Source organism: Protopterus annectens, chromosome 8.part0 (genome assembly GCF_019279795.1).
Source record: "Protopterus annectens isolate FY-2018-M chromosome 8.part0, PAN1.0, whole genome shotgun sequence".
NCBI lineage: Eukaryota > Metazoa > Chordata > Ceratodontiformes > Protopteridae > Protopterus > Protopterus annectens.
In genome coordinates, this window is record NC_056741.1 from 1,277,492,203 (window position 1) to 1,277,511,805 (window position 19,603).

Genomic DNA, 19,603 nt, shown 5'->3' on the forward strand with positions numbered 1-19,603 from the left:
ATTTTATGGGAGGCCGATGAGAATAGATTAAAATTATTTTTAAATAGTAGTAGTGAATATTTAAAATTTACGCATTCGGTTAATAAAAGTGGAGTACCATACCTGGACACTTTTATATCATATCAAGACCAGAAATTAAACTCTATTATATATAGAAAAAATACTTTTTCCAACAACTATTTAGAATACACCAGCTGCCACCCAGAAAAATTAAAGAAAAATATTTTCAAGGGACAATGTGTTAGGGCAGCTCAAATGACATCAGGTGATGAACATTTAAAAGTGGAATTGGAATATATAAAATATTTATTCATACAAAGAGGATATCCTATCAGTATGTTGGAAGACGTAATTGCTTATATAATGCATTTTAGAAATATTAGGTACAAACCTTTATTAGGTAGTCAGTCTATGTGTGATTTACAAGAGGGGAATGTACTTCCAGTAAAAGACACAATTTTAAACCCTGAAAGATTTAATAGAGCATGTATTGTACAGTTTAATTTGGCCACTGACCATATTAAGAAAATTATAAGCAATTTTTGGTACATTCTAGCTGATGATACCCACTTGTCCAAAATAGTTTGTAATTGACCCAATTTTATTTATAGAATGGGGATGAATATCAAACAGTTAGTGGAACTAAAGAATTATAACAGCAACAGTAATAAAACTAGTGGACTGAGTACTTTTATTGGTACTAGAAAATGTGGGTCTTACAATCAATGTAAACATATTTTGGAAGAAAGACATTTACAGCTAGATAATGTACATAGGAGTAGAATCACAAGCAAGGCAGGTAACTGTAACAGTAAATGGTTGTTTACCTAAGTAAATGTCAAAAATGCTCTGGTTTTTATATAGGAAAAACAGAGAGAAATTTTAGGAAAAGGATATACGACCATTTATACTGTATAAGGACTAAAGAAGATAATAATGCTCTTTATAGATATATTGATAGGGAAGGGTCTGACCATATATTTAAATTTATTATTTTAGAAGTTATAAAGGCAGACCCTAAAGGAGGAGATTGTAAGGGTTTATTGAAATATAAGGAAGCGAAGTGGCAAATTTTGTTAGACGCCACAACTCCCCCAGGACTGAATGAATACATTTTAGTAAAACCATTTCTGGAGATTATGTAAAAATTCACTATCTCATCTAGTTTTTATCGCATAAAAAATTTGCATTATTATTTTTTTTTAATTTTTTTAAAATGTTTTTTCAAAAAATTTTAAAAAATTAAAAAAAAAAAAATTTCAGTAATTAGTACATCAATTTTTGCCCCTATTTCACATTTTTTAATGTATTAATTTTCATTGAATTTTTAATGCAATTTTTACGCATTCTTCTTTATATTACAGTGTGATATTGTGTCCAGCATCGCTCAGTACATGCTACATTTTGAGTTATATTTTATATTCTGTTATAGTATGTACTGAATGCATTTACGTATTTTATGTTATAGTTGGCATAAAATATATATTAACTTTATTCATTTCACAGTTTTCAATTTATCACATCTTTGGCATTTGAATATCAGCCAGATGCATTTAGCAGGTTTAGTTATTTCTGCACTTATTTTTGTATTTGATGTGTTTTATTTATTTATATGTGTTTTGTAGTAGCATGGTTGATAGGTGGTTTATGACTATGAAACACCTCTTAGTGTAGTGTGCATATCACTTTAAATTTGTAACTTCTTTTTGGCGCCAAAAAAGGCTTAAATTTGGTGATGTAATAACTGAAAGCCAGTTCTGATGAAGCCCAGTTTTTTGGGTGAAAGCGCTTAACTAGCTTGTTTGTTTGCTTGTTCCTTTTCCACCAGTTTGTCCTTTTTACCATCAGTTTGTCTGTTAGTTTGGAGTTGTCCGTTTTGTTATTTTACGTTATATTACGTTATATTATATTAAAATGCGATTGATACACAGTTTGGTTATCACGTTTATTCCTTTATTGGTAGAGGCACTTATTGGCGTTCTTGCAGTATTTTTAGTTTCACTTCTCACTAATATGTGACATTCCCTCTCTGGGCCAGGAATCAAGGAACCTGAGTCCTCATCACTGACACTGGAGAGGAATGTTCACTTGGAACAAAAATGGATGCACCCAGTATTTCCCAATCCAGCTGTCTGCATCAAGCACAATTTCCCTTAGCACAGAGGGAACACATTCAGACCACGGTCTGGGTTTCTCTTTGTCTCTCCCCAGTAAGGCTTCCCACTGGCACAGCTGTAGAGTTAAGTCCTCAGCCAAGTCATCCAGCACCCTCTCTGTGAAACCATTGCTTCATGTCCCTGCTCCAAGTAGCTGATACATACACACTTTGAGATTTGATTTTCACATGTACCTGGGAAAGGTTGGCACAGATTTACTAGCTATGACCTGTTCTGCCCAGACTTTAAGGCAGTACACTGCCACCAGGCACCCCAAAGCCAGCTACTTTAAAGCTCATACAAGGGTACCCAATTACACTGAGTGAAATTAATACAAATGGTAATGTTGACCAAACAAGCTTTCAGGTGTGGCCACAGTGTCACCAATAGATAAAAGTACTATGAAAAGTTAAAATATTCTCTAAAGGACCAGCCACAATGAAATGTTTAAATATGTTTAATAATAAAAGAACATGAAAATAGTAAATATCTCTTTACAATAAACACCAGAGTTTCATTCACAGGAAATATTAAAATAACACAGATGAATAAAACAGTACTTAATTGATCTCACCATATTTTCTTGACTGATTTAAAAAAGTATTATTCCCTGGTTACTTACTAGAGCAAGGCAAGATGAAGCAGGTGAGAGATTCTGGTTAGGTTACAAAAACAGAGTGCCATGAGACTTCAGTCTCCCCTAGTATTAAACATTTTTAGTGATGGATTACAGAATGACATCACATACATCTAGTCATCTAACGTCTGGTTTTCATGCTCCCCCCTCCCCCCTTTGGTTAGAAGCTGTCAGGATTTAGCAGCTATGTGTCAATAATACACACACAGCCTTGCTAAGATGGTCTGCAGCTCCTGGAAGTCATAAAACAATTTCAAACTTCCACCTTCCAGAGTAGCAATTAGCTCACCACAATGACAATGCAGGAAGCTTCCTAGTACAGACTTTGTCTCTGGCTGCATTGAGAATTGCAAGATACAATCTTTATGACCTAAATTAAGTAATTTAATTTCTTACTATTTTCCAAACTCAGGTGGATTGAGATTAGCCTCTTCTCTTCCAGTATTCTCTGTTACAATATATACATTTCTACAGTTACAGTAATACATGTGCATTTCTTCCTCTGTCCAGTAGGACACACTGTTGATGCATTTTTAACTCAAGCAGCCTTACAAATACATTTTCAGTACCAGCATCTGTACAAATCAGTTTGATATTCAAACATACAATTCTTTACTAAATGCTAGCTGTGCTGGCATATGTGCCCATCCACTGCCCTATTCCGGCATAGCTGGCAATACCTCACATCGTCACAACTTGTATCATGGAAAATCTTTGCCCACTTGCCCTTGAGCTCATTCTACCAGGGCGGTGGCATCATCTGAGACCTTCTACAAAAGGCTTGACGGAAAAACAATCCTGGAAGCTGCCACCCAGTCTTCTGTACCATCTTTCACTAAACACTACAGAATTGATGCCTTTTCAAGATCCAGAGCTGCCTTTGCTAAGTCAGTTTTCTGTGGATCTGACAGTTCTCTCATCTAACCATCATTGAGCTCTGGGAATCGCCCATCATTTTGGAATTGCAACAGTAATCTTGAGGCATAGTACACTTATGTGAGCACTTACCATAACAGTAGATGTCTTAATGATCACTGTTGCAGTTTTCCTTCCCACTTTGGATCCATCCATCCATCCATCCATCCCCAACCCCTTTTTCACATGTTGTCCGGGTGTCACTTCAGCAGTGACAATCATTTCGAGCAAAGGTTTACACTGCTGAGTGGCTAGCCCTGCCACGGTAGATCATCTGTACCACACTTACATGTACAGCCAATTTAGGATGTCCAATCTATCTACTGAATGTGTTTAGAACGTGGCAGGAAACCAGAGCACCCAGAGGAAACCCACATGACCATGGGGAGGACATTCAGACTCTGCACAGAAGGAACCTCAGCCAAGAATTGAACCTGAGAACCTCTTGCTGTGAGCCGACAATGCTAACCACTGCACCACAATTTCTCTTACCACCCTGTCTGCAGGACTCTAGGACTGATGGGGCATTTCTTACTCCTTGGTTAGCTCCTCCTTGCTGGCCAGGCTTTCTCAGAGGTCTTCAGGTTGCTGGCTTAGGGAGTCTGAGGATTTATACTCGTAAGTCCACCTATATATCCCTGTGCTTGCAAGGCAAGGTCATAAGTATGATCCAGGGAAAGTTAAGCTTTGGTACTCTGGGAGGATGTCAGCAGTGATTGCCCATTTGTTTGGAATAGTGTTAGGACAGCTACTGTTATGCTAAGTTCTTAAACACCTGTATTTCCCTTACCCAGATGACTGTCTCTGCACTGTTGCTTCAAGGGAATCTTACCAAGGCCAGACACTGTTTGCTTCAGCTCTTCCTGTCCTTAGGGATTTCTGTTGAACTCAATAAATCACACTTGCAGCCAACTCAATTCATACAGTTCATTAGATGCATCTAGACTACTTCAACCAGAATTCCTCATCCCCAAACTACCTTCATTGTTTCTCTAGTTCCAGTAATGGCCAGAAATCCCTTCCTCTCAATAGGTGGTACGCATTCTTTCTGCCTCCCAGAAGGAATTTACCAGTAGAATATATAGGAGTAAACCTGCTCTTGTCTACATAGCAGTTTATTTCCACTTGTGCACTAGTATGCAATCTTTAGTTTTTATTTGTGGGTGCTTTTTCCCTTTTGTATACATGGGGTAAATGGTAAAACTTCTTTACCCACCAAGACTAACTTTAATCTTGAGATAGGTTACATTTTGTTCATAGCTGTATATTGCTGCTGATTGTGGAGACTTGCTGTGGATTTGTATCTGTGATAAGAAAATGTAGCAGTGAGGTAATGCCATGATGATGATGATCATCATCATCATTGTTGCAGTACACTGTCTTGGGACTTCATACCTACATAAACCAATGGACCAGCCTGAATAAAAGGGTCTTTAAGCATTTCCCAGCCTGCTGATGTACTTTGCCATCCAATGTCAAGATGTTTGTAATATAAAGGTATGTTGGACAGCTCCACCTTCAGTTCTTTCTTGCCTTATATGATGCATAGTCCTGTGTTTTTGAGCATCACCAGTCTGTCAGTCTGCTTGAACTACCAGAGTATTCAGGAAATTACCTGTTGCAGATCTTCCTTATACCTGCAGATATTTGATGTTGGTTGTTCAGGTTTAAATAATTACTGCCTTTTTGTGGAAAACAAATCCCCACAAAGACTTCCAGACCTGTCTTTTCATTATAAGGTCTCAGTACAACATGCCTAACAGATATTTTTGTGCTAAGTTCAGTAATAACATTATTCATAGGGATGAATCCTTCCAACAGCATCTAGAGCCAGGTAGGGCTTGACCTTCACATGCTCTTCAATTTTTCCCCTTAGATCTGCTAGTTCTCTCCTCTCCTGCACTTTTACTAGCTTATTAGTCTAGCGCTTTACCAGACTTCTTGTAGCAATTATTGTAACACACAAAAGTGCTACCAGCATTAAACATTCTACAAGGAAACAGCTCCAGTACTTATTAATGCCCACCCCTCCAGGCATGTCTAAATGTCAGTTCCCTGTGCTTTCTCCTATTAACCTGGCGAACTTGGGCATTCTGAGGCAATATAGCAACTGCCTCATGTACACTGACAACCCTCTCCTCTTACCTCCCAACACTCAGACTTACGAGAGATGCACTTGTATATCCAAATTGGAAGCCACGCACTCTCCAGCCAAAACTGGAATGACTGGCCAAGAGGAGAATGTCAACACTTGCACCACATGGAACACACAGCCCTCCAGAACACACACCAGCACTGCCTTCACATAAAAACACAAACCACACTCCCACCTTTGCGGAGGCTCTCAGTAAAAATCTACCCAAACAGCAGAGACCTCCAAGGCAGAAATGAACTTGACCACCACAATACTAATCATGAGACACACAACTCTCCTAAACAGTGTGCCACTCAACCAAAGCCCCTAAGGCAAAACAGTATGCCCAACACACTAGTCATAGGTGAATTGATAGTGAGGCACACTGATGTCCCACTCACTAGCTTGAATAAGGAGAAAGTAACAGTCAGCTGCCAGGATCCACCACATAACACACGCACTTAGGTCCCCTCAACAACAGGTACAAATATGACTGTCATTGTACATGTGGGTGTGAATGACCTGAGATGTACCTCCTTGGACTACATGAAAAGAGACATGGAGGAGCTCTCGGATTATGTACCCCAGGCAGGTATGGCCCTAGCCCTATGCAGCCTCCTACCGTCACCCAGAATGATACTACAGTACAAGCAGAAAATGATTTCAACAATTGGCTAAGTTTCTGGTGTCATTCTAAGGGGATCCAGTATCTGTCTGCCTGGGATGACATGATTGACCGACCTTGATGCTTTGTCACAGATGGCTTGCATCTGTCACCCCTGGGTTTTAGGATACTGGCCAAGGCTCTTGCCACCCCTATAGTGCCTTTTTTAGGCGGTGTTCCAAAGACCAAATTACCACCATAACAGCTACAAACAAATGCATTCTGAGGGTCATGCTGCTCAACGCTTGGTCTAAATCTCAAAATGCATTCACTCAAAGCACTCCTTAAAATGGAGAACATCAACATTTTTGCTGTAACAGAGACCTGGTTCAAGGCAGCAGAAAGCACCCCTGCACTACCGGGCTATAACTCATTTCACACCTTTCGGCCCCAATACTTAGACCAAAACTCCAAAGGCAGTGGTGTTTGCATATTCATAATGGATGTGCACACTTCCAGACTGGTAGCCCAACATAACGCATCAGAGATGCTTCAGGTGCAGCTAACATTGGGTAAGACAGCGATTCAGGTTGTAGCTTGCTATAGGCCCCCAACCATTCCTAAGCACCCTGGAAAATATTAGGGTCCAACCTAACACACTCATACTGGAGAACTTCAACTACCCCTCCATTAACTGGGAAAACTGCTCCTGTACAAATACACTTGCCCAACGTTTCCTGGAATTCATTAATTCCAATGCCCTGGACCAGCTCATTCTTACACCCACTAGAGGTAGCAACATCCTTGACCTGGTCATTACTAACATGGGCGTCCGTTGCTCTACACCAATAGTCAACTCCTCCCTGGTTAGATCCGACCGCAAACTAATCACCTTGGAAATACACCCCCCCCCCCCGCAAAGGTAACCACCATGAAAAACTTCTCCAAAGCTAACTCTGGGCTCCTAAAAACAGAGGTGGCTAACTTCACGGCATCCATGCAAATGGAGAATAGTTGCATGACCGCCAAATCATCCACCAATGCACTGTACGAACATGCACACAAATGCATGGATCTTGCCATACCCAATAAACCAAGACGCTTGCCTCCAAAAAAAAAAAAAGGAAGCCAGTCTGGTTGGTGGTCCCCTGCCATAAACAAACTCTAGAACAGAAGGAGGAAACTGATGCAGAATAAGGTGAAGTCCCAAGACTGGAAAAACTCCCTTATCAGCCTCAACAAAAAGTTGAGATCCCTCATCAAATCCTCTAAAGCTAGCTATGAAAACAGAATTGCAGCAGATAGTAAAGACAACCACAAGGCCTTCTATAGTTACGTAAACAATCTCCACGGCAATACCCAGATTTGTTCTGAGCTACTGCACAATGGTACCTCCTATACCGAGCCAACAGATATTGCCAATATACTGGCTGACAGATTCAGTGCCAACTTTAACCCACTCTCCATCACCAAAGGACCAATCACAATTCCAAGTGATGTTGATATCCTGCAGAAAGGCCTCACTGAGACCAATGACTGGTGTCAGAACCATGGCATTAAACTCAATGCCAAAAAATGTGTCATCATCCCCATTGGGAAAAACCTGGTTCCCATGAATTACCACATTGATGGTAGTCCACTGAACACCATAGGCATTATAAGAGATCTGGGAACACAGGTTGACAGCAACCTCTCTCTTGACCACCACATTACCACTGTGGTCAGAAAGTCCTTCTATGTGGCACATCTCATTACTGAGGGTTTTACATCCAGGAAGAAAGAGGTCATTGTCTCCCTCTACTCTCCCTTCATTAGGCCAATCATCGAGTACAGTGCCCCATTTGGCATGTACCTCACTAGACACCTGCAACATCAAAGTACCTCACAAAGAGGATCCTAGGCCTTAAACACTTGTCCTATATGAACAGACTAAAAAAAACTCCCAACTATTCTCTCTCATATCGCCTACTTAGAGGCGATCTCTGCTTGACTTACAAAGCTGTGTCTGACCCAGCTCTGTTAGAAATGCTACATCTAAAGAAATTCCAATCCATCCACACCACTTACTCCAGAGACCTCAATCTCATTACCACAATCAACAGAACATGTTAGAGGCACAGTTAATAACCCAGAGACTGCCCATGCTATGGAATAGACTTCCCATACATGTCAAACAGAGCACCTCACTGGTCCTCTTCAAGAGAAATCTGGATGAGTGGATGGGAAATAAGAAAATTCACCCCGGGGATCACGCCAGTGGCTCTACTTGACAGAGGCACTAGGAACTAAGGTTTGGGTGGCATGATGCCAGGGTAATCCTATGGGCTAGGCTTGTAAAGGCTTCAGGGCCATTAGCCTAGTATACACACCTATGAACCTATGATGTCTGCTAGTTCCCAGGCTTTCCTCCCCAAAAAGAGTATAGACAAATGTCTGAAGAAGAAGGATATACAGTAGTGCAAAGATTTCCCTGTTTGATTCCCCACTTCATTTAGAAATCAGAGGTGCAGGTGAGGCACCTTTGTATGCCCCTGGTCCAACTTCTGTTAGGTCTGAGTTCTTTGCCATGTCCCCTCCAGACACTGCCATAATCTCAGCTAAGTCCTCACATGCTAACACCAGATTATTGCTTGGGTTAGAAGCCATAAAGCAGGCCACTGCTTCTAATGTCAGGATTCTGGTAACAGATTGTGAGTGCAGAATACTGTTGGTGATAGTTGGAGTGGAACTACCTAGGAACCAGACTGAGGTGATGGCCTCCTACCAGTGACCTGAGGCCTTGTCTGTTCTTGTCCCCAGCCTCCAGAACCCAGGGTTCACCACAGGACTTAGGGTGGTGCAAGACTTTATGACCCCATGAAATCTAAACAGCCCACCTTGGAAAAGGAACCTGTACCAGGAGCTTCCCCTGAGAAAAGAAAAAGGGGATACATCACACCAGAGTGATACTAATTCCTCCGAGTCAGAGATTGAAGAGAAACTTCCAGGTGTTAATCTTTCCTGTCAGTATTGTGTAGACTCTGACTCAGAAGATACCCTGTCCTCAGCTTTGCCCCCAAGGAATTTCTCCTTTGGGGGATATCCTTCATATGATGAAAAAATCCTTCAGTTGGGAGTCTAGGGAATTTTCCCTTGCCTAAGCTAACTATAGAATGCTATTGAGCCTCCCTGCCCCTAGACCACTGGCTATTCCTCCAGTCTACTGTGTCTTGGATGATGTGTTTAAGGACATATCACTGGAGCCTGATTACTTCCTCCTGCCCGCAGAAAACCTGACCATTTCTATGTGGTGCTTTATTCCCACAAGCGTTTCTGTAAAACCCTAGTGTTGGATCCTTCTGTGATATCTACAGAATCTTCCAAGAGATCATCTGATCAGGAATAAAAAAAAACACTTGCAAAATGATAGGATGTGAAGGTTCATTGACCAGTTTGGTAAGAAATAAACAAACACTGCACAAAGTTGATACACCACCAGTTATTGCTTTATTTCCTGGTACCTCGGCTTTTCGCCTTCAAGGGATAACTAGATTCCACTTAGCCAGCACCTTAAATACATACATAGAATAATTAGCAATTCAATTCAATATTCACCTTATTATTCAATTAATTTCCATAGTAATCACAAGATTCAACTACTATCCATATAAAAAATGAATGAAAATACCCAAGTAAATACATACCATATATAAAAACTTTCAAAATACATATAAACATGCACCCACCCCATCTTTTTGAATCTCTAATTTATGGGGAGTTCAAACGTAATTTTATAAATACTTCCCAAGAAAATTTACCGGTCACCTATCTGGATGAAGTCGAGCAAAGATTATTGTGCAGAGGTTACTCATAAATTTTTGAAGGCAGCAAGGAAGAAGGTGGAGAAGGTAGGGGGAATATGTGCTCTTTTAGCATGTGCAATTGTAATTAGTAGAAATGATGTAGAGAATCAAGAAGGGAAAAAGAGATTATTTTATGTAATGAAGTATAGTCCCATCTCGGATAAGGTTGTGTGCATAATTAAGGAACTATGGCTGATGGTCAGTTCAGAGGAGTTTTTAGGCACAATATTTCATAAAAAAGTGAGCTTCTCCTATAGCTGTTTTTTCAATTTAAATGAGTTATTGAATAACCCAGTTACAGTGGATGAGGTTACGGAGAAATATGGAACCTTTCTATGTGGAACTTGTAGTCTTTGTCGTAAAATATACAATTTATCAGATGCTATCAGTAATGGTAGAAAATATCAGTCAAGGGGGAAATTTAATTGTAAATCATGTTGAGTCGTGTATATTTTGGGATGTGGATGTGATAAGACATGTTGGTATATAGGGCAGACCAAAAGGATGGTGAGAGTATGAATTTTGGAACATCTTTCTGACAATAGAAATGGAAAAAGGGAGAGTCCTGTAGCTCAACATGTCTCATCTGTACATGGGGGTGATGGGTCCTCAGTATTTTTCAGTGTTTTAGTTGTAAGGTTGGGGGGGATTTTCGCTCAAGGCTAAATTATTTTGAAATAACATATATTTTTAATTTTGGTACCCTTCACCCTGGGGACTTAAACCAGGAATTTTGTTTGAATTTTTGAATTTGCTAGATATTTTAGGTATTTATGATAATGTGTAATGAGTGTTAGTAAGGTCTTTGGAGTAACTTTAGGAAAATGGGGAGCATGCTTACATGTGAACATTTTTATATGTATTTTGAAAGTTTTTATATATGGTATGTATTTAGGTTCATAGGTTCATACTAGGCTATCTGCCCGAGGGCATTTACAAGCCTAGCCCATAGTTTTGTGGCTTACGCCACCCCTTTAGTATGGGGAACTATACCCATTATTTTTCTGTGCCTCTGTTGAGCAGTGACACTGAGGTAATCCCTGGGGTATATCTGCGATCTCCCATCCATTGGTCAAGATTTCTCTTGAACAAGGCCAGCGAGGTGCTCTGCCTCACATATACCGGATTTTATTCCACAGCATAGGGAGTCTTTGGGTGATGAATCTATCCCTCCGCACGTCCTATTAATAGCCGTGTCGAGGTTTAAGTCTCCGCCCTTGTGGCTCTGACGGATCTAGATTTTTGAGGTGAAGCATATTCATCAAATCTGGGTTTGACATGGCCTTGTATGTTAGGCAAAGGTCACCTCTGAGCAAGCGGTGCGACTGAATAGAGCTGGAGTTCTTTCAGTCGGGCAGCATAGGACAGATGTTTGAGACCCTTTATCCTTTTGGTGAGGAACTTTGTGGCCTCTCCAGCTGCTGCAAGTGTCGGGTCAGATACATTCGAATGGGGCATTGTACTCAATCATTGGTCTGATGAGTGATGAGTATAGGGAGACTATGACCTCCCTTGATCTAGATGAGAATCCCTTCATGATAAGGTGGGCAATGTAGAAGGTCTTCCTAACTACTTTAGCTACATGGGTGTCGAATGACAGACTACTATCAACCTGGGTCCCCAGGTCCCTGATAACTTCTTCTGTACTCAGTGGATTGCCACCTATTTGGTAGCTAGGGGTAACCTTGTTTTTCCCGAAGGGTATGACTATGCATTTTGTGGCATTTAACTTTAGGCCATGGCTCTGGCACCAGTTATCCGTTTCTGTGAGACCCTTCTGAAGGATATCTGTGTCAGATGTGTTTTCTACTATGGCCCAGTTTGCAGTCATCTGCAAACTTTGTCAGCCATAACCCTCCTGTGTTTGCTTGTACTGGAAAAGTAGATGCCAAACAAGAGTGGGCCCAGGACTGAGCCCTGTGGTACACCACTTGTGACAGGCTTTGAGTCTGACATGGCACCAGCAACTCTGACCCTGTGGGTTCTGTCACTCAGCCAGTTTGCAACCCATCTTGTGATGTATGGGTTAACATTTAAGCTGATGAGTTTTTCAATGATACCCGAGTGGGGTATTGTATCAAAGGCCTTCGCCAGATCGAGGTAGGCTGTATGGACTGCCTTTCCCTCATCAATGGCTTTGGTGACTGTTTGAAAAAGTCAACCAAGTTTAGAAGGCATGATCTGCCTTTGACAAAGCCAAACTGGGATGGATCCAAAGTCTGCAAATTCCCTATGTCTTTATTTATGAGGTCCATTATGATCCTCTCCATGGCTTTGCAGATAAGGCTTGTCAAGCTAATGGGCGGTAATTTCCAGGGTCGGTGGAGGCACCGCCTTTGTGAAGTGGGACCACAGTTGCAGTGCGCCACTCCTGGGTACATATCCAGAGGTAAGACTATGATTAAACAGCTGTCCTAGCTGTGGGTTTAATTCCTCGTTGAGTTCGTGGAGCACACAGCCGGGGACACCATCAGGTCCCATGGATGCTGTGTTTTTGCTTTGGAGAGAGCAGTTCTCACTTGGGCGTTGGAGATGTTTGGGGGCTGCAATCGCTTGGTATAGATATCTCTCCTTTTGGGGGAGGGGAGAAGTTTGCACTGAACCTGTCAGCCAGTATGTTGGCAATGTCTGTAGGATCAGTAATCTTCACATCATTTTGAACTAGTTCTGAGCATATCTGGGAGTTTCCTCCCAGGTTTCTAACATAGCTAAAGAAGGCCTTATGATTGTCTTTTGAGTCTTTAGCTATTTTTCTCTCAAAATTTGCTTTGGATGATTTTATGAGAGCTCTTAGTTTTTACTTATAGTGATCAAGGATGTCTTACCTTTTAAGGATTTTGCTCTATCTTGTAGTAGCTTCCTCCTTTTGTTGTAGAGTTTGTTTATGGCTGGGGTCCACCAGAGTGGACGCTTGCCTTTGGTACAAAGAGTCTTTGTTTTGCTTGGGATTGCCTTATCCATGCAGTCCTGCAGGTGCTGGTAGAAGGCATTTGTAAGTGATTCAGCGGCTTGAGTACTGTTTTCCGTCGGCTCGGGGCCTTAAAGGAGACCACACTAGTCTTTAGAAGTGTGAAGTCGGCTTCGAGAAGTTCTTTACTGTGGTCTTTTTATTTCAGGTGGGGTGGGATGAGGACCTCCAGCGAGACTAGTTTGTGATCTGATCTCACCAGTGAGGGGTATACTTCGGTGTTGAACATTGTGCTCCCATGTTCGTGATGATGAGATCAAGTATGTTTTCTCCTCTTGTGGGGATGGTGACTAGTTGTTCCATGGCATTTGAGTTTATGAATTCCAGGAACTTTTGGGCTAGGGTGTTTGGGCTTGAGTAGTGTTCCCAGTCTATATTAGGGTAATTGAAGTCACCTAGTATGATGGTGTTTGGTGATACATTTATCCCTCTAGTGTTTTCAGGAAGGCCATGTGAGGTTCCTGAGTTTGTGAGGGTGGCCTGTAACATGCTACAATTTGCAGAGCAGTCTTGCCTATGGTTAATTGCACCTGGATGGTCTCCGATGCATCGTGCGTTGCCACCAGTCTTGAGGTGTGGGTGTCTTTGATGAATATGGATACCCCCTCCTTTCTTGGTATTGTCCGGATTTTGGGGCGGAACGCATGATAAGAGGTAAAACCTGATAGTGCTGGGGTGCTCTCAGGAGCCTTGAACCAGGTTTCTGTCACTGCACAGACATCGATGTTCTCCATACTGAGAAGGGCCTCAGTGCGTGCATTTTGAGATTTAGACTTCTGGCATTGAGCAGCATTACCCTTAGTTTTTTCCTTTTTGTGTTCTAGGGTGGTAGGTTTAGAATTTGAGCCTTGCCTAAAAAGGCACTATGGGGGTGGCAAGAGCCTTTGCCAATATCCGGAATCCCAGGGTGACAGGTGCAAGCCGTCCCTTAGAGAAACAGCGTGGCTTGTCCAGCATGTCATCCCAGGCAGACAGACATTGGATCCCCTTTGAATGACACCAGAGTTTAAGCCAATTGTTAAAGCTGATCATCTTATCTCTGTATTGTGGCATCATTCTTGGTGAAGGTAGGATACTGCTCAAGGTCAGGGTCATACCTGCCTGGGCTACATAATCAGAGAGCTCCTCAATGTCTCTTTTCATGTAGTCCAAGGAGGTGCGTCTCAGGTCGTTTACACCAGCGTGGACAATGACTGAGTCATATTTGTACCTGCTGTTGAGAGACCTGAGTGCTTGCGTTATGTGGCGGATTCTAGCGCCCGACAGGCAGCTTACTGTGACCTTCTCCTTACTCAGTCTGGTGAGCGGGGCGTCAGTGTGTCTGACTATGGAGTCACCAATGACTAGTGTGTCTGGCATTGTGTTTGGCCTTAAGGGCTGTGACTGTTTGACACTCTGACTGTGAGGTCTATGTGTTGCAGGTGTTGTGTTCTGAGGTGGTGGTTGTTTGGGTGTCTGCTTTGGTGGCCTCTGCTGTTTTGGTAGATTTTTGATCAGAGCCCGAGTATGTCTTTGTGTGTTTATGTGTATGATTTGAGGTTGTGATGGTACTATGTGAGACTGGGTCTATAGTGTGTGTGGTAACCTTCTCCTCCTGACTGGTCTTGCCAGTCCTATGTTGAGAGAGCTCAGCCTCCAGTTTGGCCGTATAGTTGCATCTCTCGCATGTATTTGTGTTTTGTGGGAGGAGGAGAAGGTTGTCTGTGTACATGAGGCAATTGTAACATTGCCTCAATATTCCCAGGTTCACCAGCTGAGCAGGAGAGGACACTAGCAACTGATCCTCGACATGCTAGAAGGACTAGACAAAAACTTTAAAAGAGATTCCGGGGGCGTGGTGACCGAGAAATGGGGGTTTGCCTTTTGGGGTGCTATCTATAAGAGTGCATTATCAAGGTAATAAGTACTGTAGGAGCAAGTGCTAGGTTTAACAGATAGAGAAAAGTCTACTTGGAGTCAAGTAGAGATGATAGGTATTAGAGAAAGTGCTAGTAACAGGGATGCTTAAAGGTAAGATTGAGAAGAATGCACTCTGCAGTGTGCACTAGAGAAGTTAGATATGAAAGTAGGTAACTTGAGTTTTACCTGTTTAAAAGTTAAGGTTTAGTGGAGAGTTACTATTTTTAAAACAGCAAGATGGACTGAAAGGGGTGGTTACTTTTGTATTTTGGTACTATGAAATACTGTAGGATGGCCAATAAATTTAAATAATTGAAGGGTGGGATTTCAAAAGTGATGGTTTTGTGATTACTCACATAAGCCAGTGAAAGTAGAGAGAAATGAGATATATGGTCAGATTAACATAAGAGGCGGGCAACTAGAAAGACAGTGGTATTTAACAAGACAACTTAAATGGTTGGGAGGGAGGGGAAAAATTCTGCCTGACTCAGAACAGAGAGAGCTGTGGTCTCTTTTGAAGTTTTAATACGCTGTTAAACAGAATGCAAGCAAAACACAAGGTAAAGAAAACAAACTACAGTATTCAAAATATAGAAAGGCAATACAGAAATACAAAATATAACAGCAAACTAACCTTTCCTTCACAGCAAAGTGTAGCAGAGTCTGGATGAGCCTTTCTGGGCATTTTCATTAATTTTTCGTATGGATAGTACTTTAATCTTGGGATTACTGTGGAAGTTAATTAATTGAATAATGGAGTGAATATTGAATTGAATTGTTAATTATTCTATTGTATATGTGTTTAAGGTGCTGGCTAAGTAGAATCTAGTTATCCCTTGAAGGCAAAAAGCTGAGGTACCAGGAAATAAAGCAGAACCTGGTGGTGTATCAACTTCATGCAGTGTTTATTTCTACTTATATCTCTCAAAATTCGTTATATTTCTGGTAGTACCAAAATCCATAATATTAACCACTCAATTCTTGCCCCTTATTTTCCTAGGGACCTAGATGGTGACACTGGATTTAAAGGATCCTTACCTTCTTGTCTCTATTTTGCAGAAATGCAGGAGATTCCTACACTTCGGGCAAGAAAATTGCACTACCAGTTGTGTGCCTTACCATTTGGCATACCTGCTGCATCCACAGTATTTACCAAATTTCTGTCACCAACCATTGCCTTTTGTAGAGGATCCATATTTACCCTTACTTGGACTATTGCCTGAACCAGCCAACCTCACCAACAGGACATCTGACAACTATGCCAAATCATAGATTGTTTTCAGAAGGTAGGACTCTCATCCTCAGTATCCAGAAGTTGTAACTTACACGTCACCTGAGCTATCTTTCTCAAATGGATCTAGATTCAGTCCATAAGAAAGCTGCCTTACTAGAGAAAAAGTCCTGTCCTTGTCACAGCACTTAATAAACATGAGCAGCAAGCAGACCATTAATGAAATGGAATTTAAGGAACCTGGGATACATGGCTTCTTGCATCCTGTTAGTTTCCATTGTCAAACTGCACAAGAGAAAACTACAGTGGGGCTTTCAAATGGCTGCACTCTGACCAACCGCTTAATTTCAGACTTCAGAGTGTAAAAACAGAAACTGAGAAAAGAAAGCCAGTGAAATTCATTTACTGGCTAGTAAGTGCACTGCCTGTATGCCAACAAAGAAGAAATTTATGGAACTGGAAAGAAAATCAACCAGAAAACATTGGCTGAAAAGAATTCTGCAGCTGTTAAGCAAAAGGTAGTTTGACTCCACGTTTGTTTCCAGTATTTAGTAGAAAAGGTAAAGTAAATGTACTGTAAGGTGACTGGAATAAATGAAGGATTGAAGGAATATATAAACTCTACAAAAGGCTGGAAAAAGTAGAAGAAAGCTTTAATAATTTATTCAGATGAACTGATAAAACTGCAAAAATCAGATGGAGAAAAGGCGGCTGAGTGTGAGGCTTCTAGAACGGTTTCAAAAAATAGTAGAAGACAAATCATGCAGAGAAGCATATATCCCACTTTGCCAGTGTTACTAAAAGGAGTAAAGTAACAAAATAAAATGTTTTGTTTGTTTAAGTATTTGCATAAAACATTCCATGATGTATAAACTGCATGTTGTATTAAGTTGTGTATAGCACACAGGTAGGGGTATTTTAATGTGTGTGGTGGTCTTCAGTTACTGATGTATACATGAAAGATGTCAAAGTAAGCATATTTCTTAGTTGTAAGAAATATAGGCCTTACACTATAAGATAAAGACTGGACAGAAGCAAGTTTAGGTTAATACAGTGCTGTGATCTTGGACTGCTGGGTGAGGTGTAAAAATGTACTGATTATATTGTATGTTAAATTAAGATAATTTCCTTTGTTTTTTTTACAAGGGTGAGTTTCTAGACTAATGTCCTTGACTTAAATATTAACAGTTTTTGTATGCAAATAGGCTTGAAAATAAGACACAACGATGAAAGGCGTGACAAATGTCAAGTTTCTTGATTCTGCAAAGATCTCTTTTTTAAATGCTCTCAGTGGGAAATATGAAGTCTGCAGCACTAAAGGCAGCTGACCATGGGAATTTTCTACATTGTGTTCTGGGTACAATTTACAGTTTCCTTCATGCATCTACAAAGTTGTTAGCTATTTTTATCATTACTATTTTACACTAAGTTGAGCTGTCTGCAGATTTAAACAGTTAGACTTCTGAATATTCTTTGCTGAGAAAAATGCAGAGTTTAGAGGGACATTGACCAGCAGTTCAGTAAAAAATAGTCTGAAATTATGGGCAGGGCTGGTGTTAGTACTTTGGGAGCCCCCAGCATATGTCAAGTTAGGACACACCTAGGCACTTCCAGTCTAAGCATCATGCTGTCACTGCCACCCCTACTAAGCAACCTTTTACTTCATTATGCTACAGATTTTTAAGACTAGTACACACAGACTGACCTGTAGATAAAAATCTCTTACAACAGGCCTGTGTACCACACTGTTGATTCATCTCATAAAGGTTCATAGGTTCATACTAGGCTATCTGCCCAAGGGCATTTATAAGCCTAGCCAGAATGTGTTTGGCTTTCGCCACCCATTTTAAATTTATTTTGCTATGCCCTTTTTCGAGGTTAGTATACTGTGCCTCTGTCTAACAGTGACACAGAAGTGATACCCGGGGTAACATTACAACAACTTTATCTACAGGTCTGGACTTTGGTGCCCTAGTCCTACTGTTTCAGCCCTCTTCCCCCATACATACACCCTCCAGTCCTCCCTTCTGTTTCCCCCATCTTGGACTACCCATACCATGCATATTACCTTTTTTTCCCCTTCCTTTTCTCTCATTTGCCTTACTCCAGATTTTTCAGTAAGCCATATCTTTCTATGTGCTCTGAATTGCATTTAAAGTTTTTTTTTTTTTTTTTTCTTTTTACACAACCTTTTTATCCAGTGATGGTTTAAACAGAGATTATGATTAAGGAAAGAAATTAATTATTGCTGTTCAGCTTTAGTTTTCCTTGCATCCTTTCAACAAACCTTTCCTGACCAAGACATCACAGTACTAACCATTTAGGAATAAGCCAGGCCCCAAGAAGCTATATGGTTATAGATGCTCTGAGATGCATTTTCCCAGCATTTTAATCCAGCTGTGGCCTTAAAAAATACAAGTAAGAAAATAATTCAGTCTTGTCTTAATTGAAAGAAAAAAATAAGTTGTGCCCAAGGCTTAATGTTCAAAGCTGACAAAATAGTAGCTCACAATAAACTAACAAGTCAATTGTTGTAGGGATATATAGGTCCTATCTATGAATACTGCCTGCCAACCTAACCCACCCCTCAAACAAAAAATGACAGTCACTGCCTATGCAGCTCTCTGGTGTTAGTTTAGGATGAAAACAGATGTTCAAATTGACACTTGTATTTCAAGTGACTGCTGACATATACATACTACGCCTCCTCAGTCCTCACCCCCTAACCCTCAAAGGCAGCTTACCTGTAAGCTGATGTGTGATTGTGAAGAAGGTGAAAATAATGATTACAGTATTGTATTCTGCTTTGCTCCTAGACAGTACATGGCTCCTACACAAGTTATAATAACCTTCTTTATACACCTCTGAAGTCTGTGAGAAAAGTAAAAAAAAAAACAATGACCACATTGCCCTCAGCCCAAACACAAGCTATAATGAACACCTGTGCGTACCTCTAAGGTTTGACTGGAATGAAAATTTAAGAAGTAATAACCACAGATTCTTCAGCCCCCCATTACATCAGCTTTTTCTGTACATACACATCTGAGCAGGGCTGGATTTAGAATGGGTGCATCTGAGAGCAGATGCCAGTGTCAGCTTTATCAAAACTGGGTCAAATCACAGCCCTGTTAAGATTAAACAATGTAATCAGAAAATTAATGCATTTTTCTCCAGGCAGCAACGGCCGTTGTGGTATTCCCTGCATAGTCAAGTATAA